This window comes from Pagrus major, chromosome 23 (assembly GCF_040436345.1).
Source record: "Pagrus major chromosome 23, Pma_NU_1.0".
In the NCBI taxonomy this organism is placed as follows: domain Eukaryota; kingdom Metazoa; phylum Chordata; class Actinopteri; order Spariformes; family Sparidae; genus Pagrus; species Pagrus major.
The window spans coordinates 8,329,559-8,341,236 of NC_133237.1; positions in this window are offsets into that span (position 1 = coordinate 8,329,559).

Sequence of the window (11,678 nt, forward strand, 5' to 3'; positions counted from 1 at the left end):
TGAGAGATGAGCCCGGCACCTGCTGCTGCTGCTGGTCCGGTCGGTAATGAAACAGGAGGACGTCACAGTGACAACGTCAACTGCTGGACAAAAACGCTGAATTCTGTCGACTGAGAGGTATGGTAATTTAATGTTTAGTTGTGTCGTAGTTCCCTCTGAATGTGTAGGAAAACTTTATCTAGCACTAAGTAGCAGCTAAAAGCTAAGCTAGCAGCTTAGCTACTACACTGCACTAGCTAGCTAAGCTAGCAGCCTAGCTACTAAACTGCACTAGTCTTTTAGCTGCTAGCTAAAAGACGAACTAGCTGCTAAGCTAGCCTAGCTTAGCAGCCTGCAAACCAAGTTAAGCATTTAATGTTAGCGTTTTTGTTTTTTTTATTGTTATTTGGATGCCGCCATGAAATATGAAGCGCTGTTTTCTGGACTGAAGACTCGGGGTGTTTTTTTGCAGATGTGTGTGTTCATTAGAGCTAATGTTATATTTTTGACCAACCAGTGTGTGAAATATAGCGTGACAGTCTAGATTTAAGTAGCTATAACACAAGAGCAAGCTGTGATTTATTTATTTGCTCTGTGATTTAAGGGCTGTTTAAAGACTTTTCTCTTGGAGATAAAGGACTTTTTGTTTGTATCAATTAGCTCATCTTCACAGTTCACATGTTTTAGAGGTTAAATAGGCAGAGGCAGAGCAAATTGCATTCAAATGCCACAAATGCTTGAGATGCAATATGTGTTAATTGTGTTATTAAAAGTGATCGAAGATGTCGGTAGTTATGTAAAAATAAACCTTTGTAGATACTATAATTAGACATAATGAGGCACATTGTTGACACCTCCTTTCTTTTTGACATGTTAATGGAGTCGAAGCTGTTATTTAAGGGCCTCCAGAGCCCCATCCTGTATTTTGCACACTGATTCTAACCCAATTTGACAATGATCCTGCTTGACGTTTGTAGTTAAAGCTATTACTTCAAAGTGAATTGACTGACTGACTGATTGATTGATTGATTGATTGAATAACATTTCTTGGCTTTACTAATTTAGGCTCCATCTTGTGGTTAAATAAAAACACGCCTGGCAAAGAACAAACCAAAAAAATCAAATTCCACTATCTCCAACAAATTATATCTAAGCTAAATAATAACATAAACTAAGCATGTAAAGAACAACAAATATTTCTGTTTTTTCCTTACAAGCTTAGTTTGTCTTTTGCTGACTGATACACTTTTTAATAAGGCCTATCTTTAAGTATTAAGCTTTGATTTGAAGTTTTTGGTTTGTTCTGTTGCCTGGATTGCTGTGTTTTTATGTAACCACAAGATGGCGCCTCAATTAGTAAAGCAAACACAGGTAACAGTACAGGTGACACAGATGATGAGCTGATGACTGATTAATGTTATTCTATAGGATGAGTTAAGAGCGTTGAATTTTGCTACCCTAATCTAACTTGTGAAGAGATGAGGACTTTAATCCACTCCAAGGAAATGGCTCTTAGAAAATGTGTACCCTATCCTGAACATAATTATTGATTAAAAATAGATATGTTAAAATAACCAGAGACTCCTGAGGCCTGTGATAGGTGGAAATGGAATTTAAAAAATTACTTTTTTTAAAAAGATTTTTTTACCAGCATAGACACCTTTATTTGACAGTTACCAGACAGGAAATTATGGGAGAGAGAGAGGATGTGACACGCAGCAAAGGACGTCCAGCCAGGATTCGAACCGCGGTCGGCTGCTTACGTGGTATTAAACTTCGCTATGCCATGGCCACCCCACACTAGCTTTGTGTCCCATCTGGGCCACCCCAGTAAAAATGTCCTGGATACGCCACTGGATCTACATCTCTTAATTAATAGTATTTCTCACTAGGGCTGCCCCCGAATGGTCGACCAAGCACTGGTCAACCAAAAAATCATTAGCCGACCAAAATTTTGACGTAGGTGATGACATCCATGCTATCACGGTTGGGAAACTGGACTTCCTGTCTGTCAGGAAGCTCCACTTCAAACATGTCTCCAGCCAGCTTCAACACAATCGAAAATAGAGAAGATACTTTGATAAGATGTTTTTATTTTTAGTAGAAAATATCTGACACAGATATCTTAAAACCTCTCCAAACAAAACCCAAACTCCCTTCATGGCTGAATATCACTGATGGTAAGTGGGCCAATATGCTCCTTAGCTCATTACACCGACCCTTTTAACATGAATTATATTTTGTCAGCTGCCTTTAAATTATACAGAGCAATAAAAGATACAAAACAACCAGAGAAGAGCTAATTTCTAGTTAATATAACTTCCCATTTCTCATTTTTTCTTGATAAAATAACCTGAAATTCAAACATTTATCTATTGAGCATCACTCACTCTTTACTGGACTGTGGAAGCAGAGTAGGGATTTCTGGAAGAGCTTTACCAACTTCAAATTGCTCCGTCTGATTGGTGGGTGGTTTCCGGTGCCGCTCCGATCAGGATCTCTCTAGAGGCCGGCCAAGAAGTGGAAGGAGCACCCGAGTCCTGACGTCACACCCCCTGCTTGACAGAAATAGGTTACACCAACCCCAAGAGAGGCTGGAATTCGGCGACGGCCGTAACACCATCTAGGAGACAGAAACCTGTCTGTCCCTGTAGTGAAGTTTCAGCAGTGTGTTGTTGGGTTGTTACATACTGCCACCCTGTGATGAAAGAACTGAATTGCTAGACATACAGTGACTCTATAGCTTGTAACAGTCGGAGTTATTCAATGTAGCGCCACTAGGTGGCGCCTCCTTTTGTTTAATGGGTAATGTGACCTGTACGATGAAGAAGAGCAGCCTCTGCGTGTTCAGGGTTCCCCAGGAGGTCCTGGCTGCAGACCTCCACTGTGAGGTCGCTACCGCCGCAGGCTCCACTCTCAGGCCGCCTCCACCATAGACATATAAATATGTCTTCTTTATATGTCTATGGCCTCCACTGTCAGGACAGGAAATGCACGGGATACATTTCAAAATAAAATCGCGAATGCACTTCCGGTTGAATCGTTTTCCTCACAAATGCATTAATTAGTAAACAATATGACGTAAAATCTATTAATTCCTTGCCTATAGTATAAATCGTTATATCGTATTTATATAGTAAACTTTTTTGTTTGTCGTTTTTGGTCCGTGTTTTCCTTTTATGTTGCGCATGAGCCCCAACGTGGGCATTTTGATTTATTCTGTCCAAATCTAGGACAAAAAGCCACACTACACTGCACTGCGTGGTTTTACAACTTAGTCATTACGAAAAACAAACGGTGGTGATATGACTCGGGGCTCAATAGTCTATTTGCAGCCGACTACAAAGCTGAGGATCTTGAAAGGAGAAGGTCAAATAGTTGATAAATGAAAACAATGGAGGGCAGGAATAACATTGCTTAGTGCACAAATTGTCTTTTAAGTTATTACTCATATTCATAAGCCAACATCTCATAAGATGTCATTGGCCTATACATTTTATTGTGCACTACACAGTACTTAACTGACTTTTTATCATTTAACTTTATTGCACTGCTCTTTTTCTATATATTTTTTCAATTTTTCTTCCTGTTGTATTATTCTGTATTTTTATTCTTTACCACCATAAATTTCATGTTTGGTTCTATGTCTATGCTAATTATGTTCTTGTTCTGCTGGAACACCCAAGTAGCACTGAATACTACACTTACTCTTGATATCTACAGTATAATCCAAGTGAATTATTAAGGGATCAATGAGACAAACAAAAAACACACCAAGTCACAACATGAATAAATGTTCTGTAGCCCTTTATTCTTTATTCTAATACAAACTCACTCATCTGTGTGACATTCACAATAGGCCAAATAATTTCTTCTGTCCATTATTTCTTTGCAGAATTTCCACATGTCCTCAGTATTGTAAAACGTGAACTTGAAGGGCTCCAGGATTGCTTCCTTTTCATGCTCATCCTCTTCTTTCCACACCCTCCCATATTGCAGAGCAGCCTCAGCCTGTTTCTCCTCCCCATGCACAGAACATCAGGCAGGTCCACTTTGGCAGACAACAGTTGTCTGTTGGCCTCAACCCACTCTGCTGCATGTCTGCAATCGTGAAGAATGAGATCTTCAACCGAGTCCTATGGAAAAGACAGAAAGAAAGATGTCTGTACCATAGCTGCTGCACCAACAGTATCTCACCAACAGATACTGTGAAAAATCTTACCCCTTCCACTGGTGTGTCCACATCGGCAGGTCTGACTGAGACCTCAGCCTGCTGCTCTTCTTCCTGAAAATATATAGATAAGCAAAATGATCAGTTGTAATATTCAAAACACAAGCTCCAAAAAGAAAAAGAAAAGATCCCATCAGTCAGTCTGGAGGTCAGAGGGCCCTTCTCTTCTCAGACGTCACTCTAAATGTGTATTTCCTTCCTCAGTATCAAAAATAAAAGTACTGATGGTGCAGAAGCATGCTACTTCTCAGTAATTTCAGTTACTATTTGTTTTGTTTATATACTGTAGTATACAACAGAGGTGGAAAAATAAAAAAGTAAAAATGTGCCATGTAGTCCTGCCACATTTTGATTCCACTTGTGCACTTACACAGGTGATCTCACTAATTAGCTAGTCGACCTCTGGCAAAACATCGTGGTGTGTTGCATCGTGTTGGCAGCTTGGCTGTCTCACATATCACGTCTGTGAGTTCAGAAAGACACGTTTTCAGCATTGTGACGATGCCCAGCTGATGCAAGGAGAGTTTACAAAAATGTTTTATAACGTTACATACAAACAAATGCGAACAGTTACTTTAGGTTATGCACTATACAGTTAATAATCCCTGATAACTGACGCTGTTGATGCTAACCTCCACTGGTGAAAGTTAACTTTGACGTTATCTAACTAATTTGCATCATTAATGACTTCTATAACGTTATTATTTTACGGCACCTATATTGACGAAGAACACAAGAAACCATGCATTTACTTTGTGTGGATAAAAAAAATCAGCAACTCACCGCTACTCGGAACACATGCTCACTCGCTGGTCTCTCTCGAATGAAAATGCAGGTGAAATCCAGATTTAAATGTCGTCACTTCCCGTCCTGACAGTGGAGGTGTCCTGACAGTGGAGCCTGCACCGGAAGCGACTTCACAGTGGAGGCCTGCAGCCAGGTGCCTCTCGGGTTCACTGTAGTGCTAGCTTGTCCACTTGTGTTCATCATGGGAAAAAAAGGTTTAAAAACATTGCTAAAAAGTAGGGTTTCCTTAACCCATAAAGGATGAAAAATTGTAATCTAAAAAGGAGACTAGTATTTTGTCAAACAAATGTGCTGGAGTAAATGGTACAATATGTGCAGTGGAGCAAAAAAAGGCTCTAAAGTTGGATGAAATGGAAAAAAAAAGTACATGTTCCTCCAATTTCTACTTAAGTATGGTGCTTGATGCAAATGTTGTTGGTTACAACTCTGGAATACTTCAGTAAATGACAGTAAAGGTTTTGACTATTTGAGACATAAAGCTGCAGCCATAGCCTACAGGCTGATGTCTGTACAGCCAAAACTCTTTGTATATAATTGTAATGACTGTAATCATTACCAGGCAGCAGAGCCACAGCTCACTTTTTTAGTATTTCATAAAATGTCTTATTGTTGTTAGTATTAATATTCATTGATCTTAAGATTCTATAGAAAATATCGTATTTGTTTATACCTCGTTCTCTTTTATATAAGTCTAGTTATTCTTATTCCGTCAGATGAAGCATGCTGAAATCTCTCTAAAAATAATACAGTGTAATAATAAGGGGAACAAGTTATCAGTTTTGAGCTTTATTGTCTGAACAAAATGCATCATTATCAGTTCTGCTTTCACATTCAAATGGATTGAACAACATTTTTTAATCTTTCCAGTAAAAGACTCACTCTTGGTTAAGACATAACTTCCTTGAGTCTCTTGAGTCTTGAGGTGTGTAAGTGCTGGTTGTCCAACAGAATGTGGTAAGAAGCAGCGGTGAATTATGGTAAAATAATAATGCTGGTTTGTGACTGTCTGGTAGAAAGTGAAGTTCTTCTTCTTCATCTGTTTGACTGTCCAGCCAAACCAGAAGCACTCAAATTAAAACATTTGGACATTTATAACATTGAAAACTTCAAGAATTCTGCTTCAGATAAACATGTTTAACACAAACACACACATTCTTCCCCTCTGCATACAAATAAATGCAGAACTAACTATTTTAAACACAACAGTCCCAAAAAATAAAAAACATTTTGGAAAACACAACAGTTGATATAATGATAAAGGTGGGACAACACTTCTTGTTTGTGATTGGACAGAACTCAAGTCCCTGGTGAAAGTTCAATGTCATTTCCTGTTTCTATTGCGTACTACTCTCAGCCTCAGTTCTAATTCTTTCAAGCGTACTGTCAGAGTTTCATGGGACATTTTAAAGGCATCATTATTCAAGTGGGGTTGTATGAGGTACTTATCCAGTCGGTGTATTACCTACGGTAGATGGCGGTCAGCATGCACCCAGCAGTGTTGGAGAAACAGCAGTGGTACAGGTGTAGAAGCTAAGCAATGTACTGCTGTGGACAGGGGCTGCAGCAAAACATATTTAATACACCTAAAAAAGGCCCAACCAAAGACGTGTACACTATATTTAGAATATTTTCAGAATCTTGCCTTTAGTAGCCGTTTCTGACAGGAAACTGAAGCATTTCTAAGCCACCAGACTCCTTTGACAAAACAGTAATTTACCTCGCAGAAGAAAGGAGTTGCTGGTCTGTTGCTCATCAGTTTGCCCGACTGGTTTTGTTTTTCTTTCAATTTTCCACTTAAAGATAAAATGAGAATATCGGTTTTCATTTTCTTCATTCTAAATGCACTGATGATACACAGGCATCATACCCACATCTCTGATGTTTCTCTGAACCAGCAATATACTGTATACAGTATCTAAATTAACTAAATTATTCTGACCAGTTCTTCTGCTCCTCCTTTTGCTGGAGCAGTTTGTTCTCTAAATCGATCTACGTTGTCATACCATGTGTCACTTATGTCTCCAATCTTTTTTTTCTGTGACATTTATCCGCCGTGCGCAAAACCATTATAGCCATCTTCTCTGACTGTGTGTGTATTTTTGAGTCCCAGATCACGATGAATGAAGGCAGCAGTAAAGTCTCAGACAGTCACTATTAGTTTAATAGATTCCAATCACAGATTACACAGGCAATCTCAGTAAGCTTTTTATATGCAGTTTGCTTTCTCAGACTGCTACTCTGTCATAAGTAGACTGATATTGTGTGTGAAGTCAGTGTTACTGTTTGTGGGAAACAGTTTTTCAAAGCCAGGATTAGGCTTCAACCCTTCAAACGCAACAAAACCAGATCAGTTGAATTTTAACATCATATATTCTTGTGCACAATATGACATTTTTTAAATAAAGATATATTTCCAATGCACTGAAGATCTACATCTCTTAATGAATAATGTTTCTCACAATACCTGACTGATTCTCAATGTCTTATCTTTAATCAAACTGATAAACAAATGATACATGTGTAAGAGCAGTTGTGTCTCTCAGCAGATCTTGAAGGAAGTCAGTTTCAAGTTCCCGGCAATTTTAACGTAGCTGATGACATCCATGCTATCACGGTTGGGAAACTGGACTTCCTGTCCGTCAGGAAGCTCCACTTCAAACATGTCTCCAGCCAGCTTCAACACAATCTAAAATAGAGAAGATACTTTGAGAAGATGTTTTTATTTTTAGTAGAAAATATCTGACACAGATATCTTAAAACCTCTCCAAACAAAACACAAACTCCCTTCATGGCTGAATATCACTGAGGGTAAGTGGGCCAATATGCTCCTTAGCTCATTACACCGACCCTTTTAACATGAATTATATTTTGTCAGCTGCCTTTGAATTATACAGAGCAATAAAAGAGTAATTAATTTCAAGTATATATAACTTTCCATTTCTCATTTTTGTCTTGATAAAATAACCTGAAATTCAAACATTTATCTGCTGAGCATCACTCACTCTTTACTGGACTGTGGAAGCAGAGTAGGGATTTCTGGAAGAGCTTTACCAACTTCAAGGTAGATGGAGAAGGAAAAAAGTCTGAAGAGGAAATAAACTTCACTGGTACACAGAACAGCTTCATTATTGGACCAACATGTTTCAGCTTGTGGCCTTCATCAGGGTTTGTAATGTTAAGTCCATCTAGGAGACAGAAACCTGTCTGTCCCTGCAGTGAAGTTTCAGCAGTGTGTTGTTGGGTTGTTACATACTGCCACCCTGTGATGAAAGAACTGAATTGCTAGACATACAGTAACTCCAGAGTTCATAGTTTGTATTTGAAAAGGAAGTTTAAAAAGTATGAGCTATAGTTTCCAGCCAGGTGAAATTTGTTAGTGCTAAAAAAAAAACATTTTAATATATTATAAAGTGATATCAATTTTACTGTTCAAATCACTAAAATAGGATAATTTCTGATATTTCTGTTTTAGGTAGGATTTCCTTTCATATATTCACACTTTGAAAAGTGACTTCAATTTGAAAATTTTAAATCATGACATAAAACTTTCAATTCAAATACAAAATCCAACTCCTACACATACCCAATAAACATTCCTTGTAACATCCTACATTGATTTCATCTGGAAGGGGTCTCTACCAGACAGCAGTGGTATCACACTGACATGCTCTGACTCCCTCACCTCGTTCACTGTAGACCTTGGCCCTTCTCTCATGACTGAGGTACTGAGCTTGGTTGACAACCCCAGCTGCCTTCACATGTCCAATCACAGCCAGGCAGCAAGTGAGAGAGAGGAAGGAGAGGAAGAGGAAGAAGATGACGACGGCTCTCTAACAGAGATGCCTGTGCAGAGCCCTGTGGTGACTTCACCCAACTCTTCCATGGGTAGTGGGTCATGTAGCAGGAACATGAACAACAGGGGCCACTCATGTAGCTCTGACAGGACAGAGCAGGAGGAGGAGAGGTCACTGAGTACACCTGATGTAAGCAGCAGACGTTCTGTGTTGTCATTATGGTGGAGGGTCCTTCACAAAGAGAATGAGGATCGACAACAACACCACCTCTCCTGCTCTTTCCCACAGCTGCAAAACACCATATGCCTTTTCTGAAGAGATGTTGAAACTCCATCTGACAGAGGGCAGAAACTTCATTGATCCAATGAAACTATAAAAAATTTGCACTGACCTGAGATCTGGGCTGTTTCTGGTCAAAAAGGCTGAACATTGTGTGATATTTTGTTGTTCCTCTATAAAACACCACATGCACCTACATGGCTGCATCACTGATTAACCACCAGATCCTTGTCTCTATTCAGTCTCTGCAGGATGGATGCAGAGCTGACCCTGGACCTCCCCCTTTCACTGCATTATTTGCTGCCATGACTTTATACAGATTATTTAAACTACTCCAAAGACATGAAATAGTTTGACACCACAACATGGATTCTTGTCAAGACAAACTATTAATAAAAAGTTGTAATTTTATCAGTATAGCTGATAAGTGTATCAAGTTTGTTCCACCTGCATTAATATTACTCATAACAGTTAACTGAATAAATTGGGAAACAGTGAAGTTTGAATGGACTTTAATAGATTTTTCTATTTCTCCACTCTGTAACTACATCATCACAATGTTCTACAGCTAAATGTATTTTACATTATTATAGATATTATGTCAAAAAGTCTGAGTTTAAGGTGAAACTGAAATCTGAGCATTACTGTTTTGTAACAATTGTGATAAAACTTATACGTATATTGTTAGGGTGACCAGACGTCCCGGATTTTCAGAAATCTGGTCACCTTACTCTAGAAACATAGGGAAAAACAGCTTGACAGTAAAATAACACATGATATCTCTAACGCACTTTGCCCATGACAAGAGAAACATACAGAAACAAAAAAAAAAAAGCCTGACATACTTTTCCCCCACAGCAGCTGTGTGTGGTTAACTAGCAGCTGTAACTTGTGAGAGGTGTGTATGCAGAGTTGGACGACACACAGGATGCTCATTGTTTACTTCACTTCGTCAGTCATCTTGCAAGAATACACCGTGCACAAACGAATACCGCTGCAAAACCTACTCACCGGACCAGCTGTTTACTCCCTCGGGTCTTCTTCGGTTTCGCGAGACTAGCAGCGGCGTCTCCAGCAGCTTAGCGATTAGCAGCAGGGCACAGGGCATGTGTGGGCACGTTGTGGATCATGTGACCGACCAAGGTAGATCTAAATTATTATTATTTTGTTTGATTTATTATTATTTTGGGCCAGACAGAAGGACTTTCACACACACACACACACACTTACAAAAAAATTTAAAAAAATAAAAAATCACTTTGACAAAAGGGCACTTTGGGCATCAAGGGGCAAAGGGGCAGGTGCTCCAGCACCCTCCGCCCCCCCCCCCCCTCTGCACGTGCCTGTTGAGCCTGTACAGTTGTTATGGCTAACCTGTGAGCAAACAGCTGCCTAAGCCTGATGTGAACACCCAAATGCTAAAACACTAACTGGGTCCTGATGAACAACCCAATGAGTCTTTGTTTAGTTTGTTTCGATAAACAAAAAGTTTGAGTCATTTTATTTGACATCAATAGGAAAATGATTTCTTAATTTCTTCCATTATGATGAGAAATGTCTGTTTGTTGATTACAAATGAGGTCAACTATGACAACTAAAAAAGGAAGCTAAATATTCAAGGGAGAACTTGTTGATGGTGGTCTGATCTTTTTTTCATTGCAATCCTGAAAGAAAGAATGGTGAAGTAGATCATCTATTACACTTTAAATAAAAGATGTATTTTGCTTGCTAATATCAACTTGACTTACTTTAATCGAAACTTAAAGCACGACACTACACTTTACAATCAAACATTAAACTCTTACACAATTACCCTGATGTCCTCAAAAAATATTTACCACTCTCTATAAAACTAGAACTTCTACCTCCATTTATCTTGTTTGTTATCCTTCTTATCTTGCTCTGCAAAACCAAAACTCCTCATAAGATAAAGTACGATGAGATAAACCTTTATTGATCCCCAGTGGGGATTTTGCATGTTGATTGTTGCAGCAGCACGCTGACCAAAATTAGTACAGATAAGTACACAGAGTAAAATAAACAAATAATAGAGGTATATACAAATAAAAGGAGAAGATAATACAAAATAGAAAACATGCAGCAGCATTTGGAGAAAAAATGACATGGCAAAGGGCCATATCACCTCTGGTTGCAAGCCAGAAAACACAGATGTAAATGCAGTGTTGTAAAAAATACACAAATGTCATAGTTGAGTCAAAGTAAAGACATAGTGTTAAAATATTACTTTGGTAAATTTCTGGATATTTTCTGGCAACAAATGTACTTCAGCATCAAAAGTTTATGTAAGATGCAACATGCAATATGCAAAGAAAAGAAACACTACTAACTAAGTCAAATACATGTTGTGGAGTCAAAGTACCATTTTTGACTGCAAAGTGAAGTAAAGTGGGCTCGAAATTGTACTTATGTACAGTACCTGAGTAAATGTACTTAGTTACATTCCATCACTGTGTAAATGTACTGTAAATGTATTACTTTTACCAGGACAGTAAGAACCTCTGCCATCCCCAAAACCCTGTCTGCATGCATACCGTTGTCACGTATGACCTTTGAAGTCATAGACACCC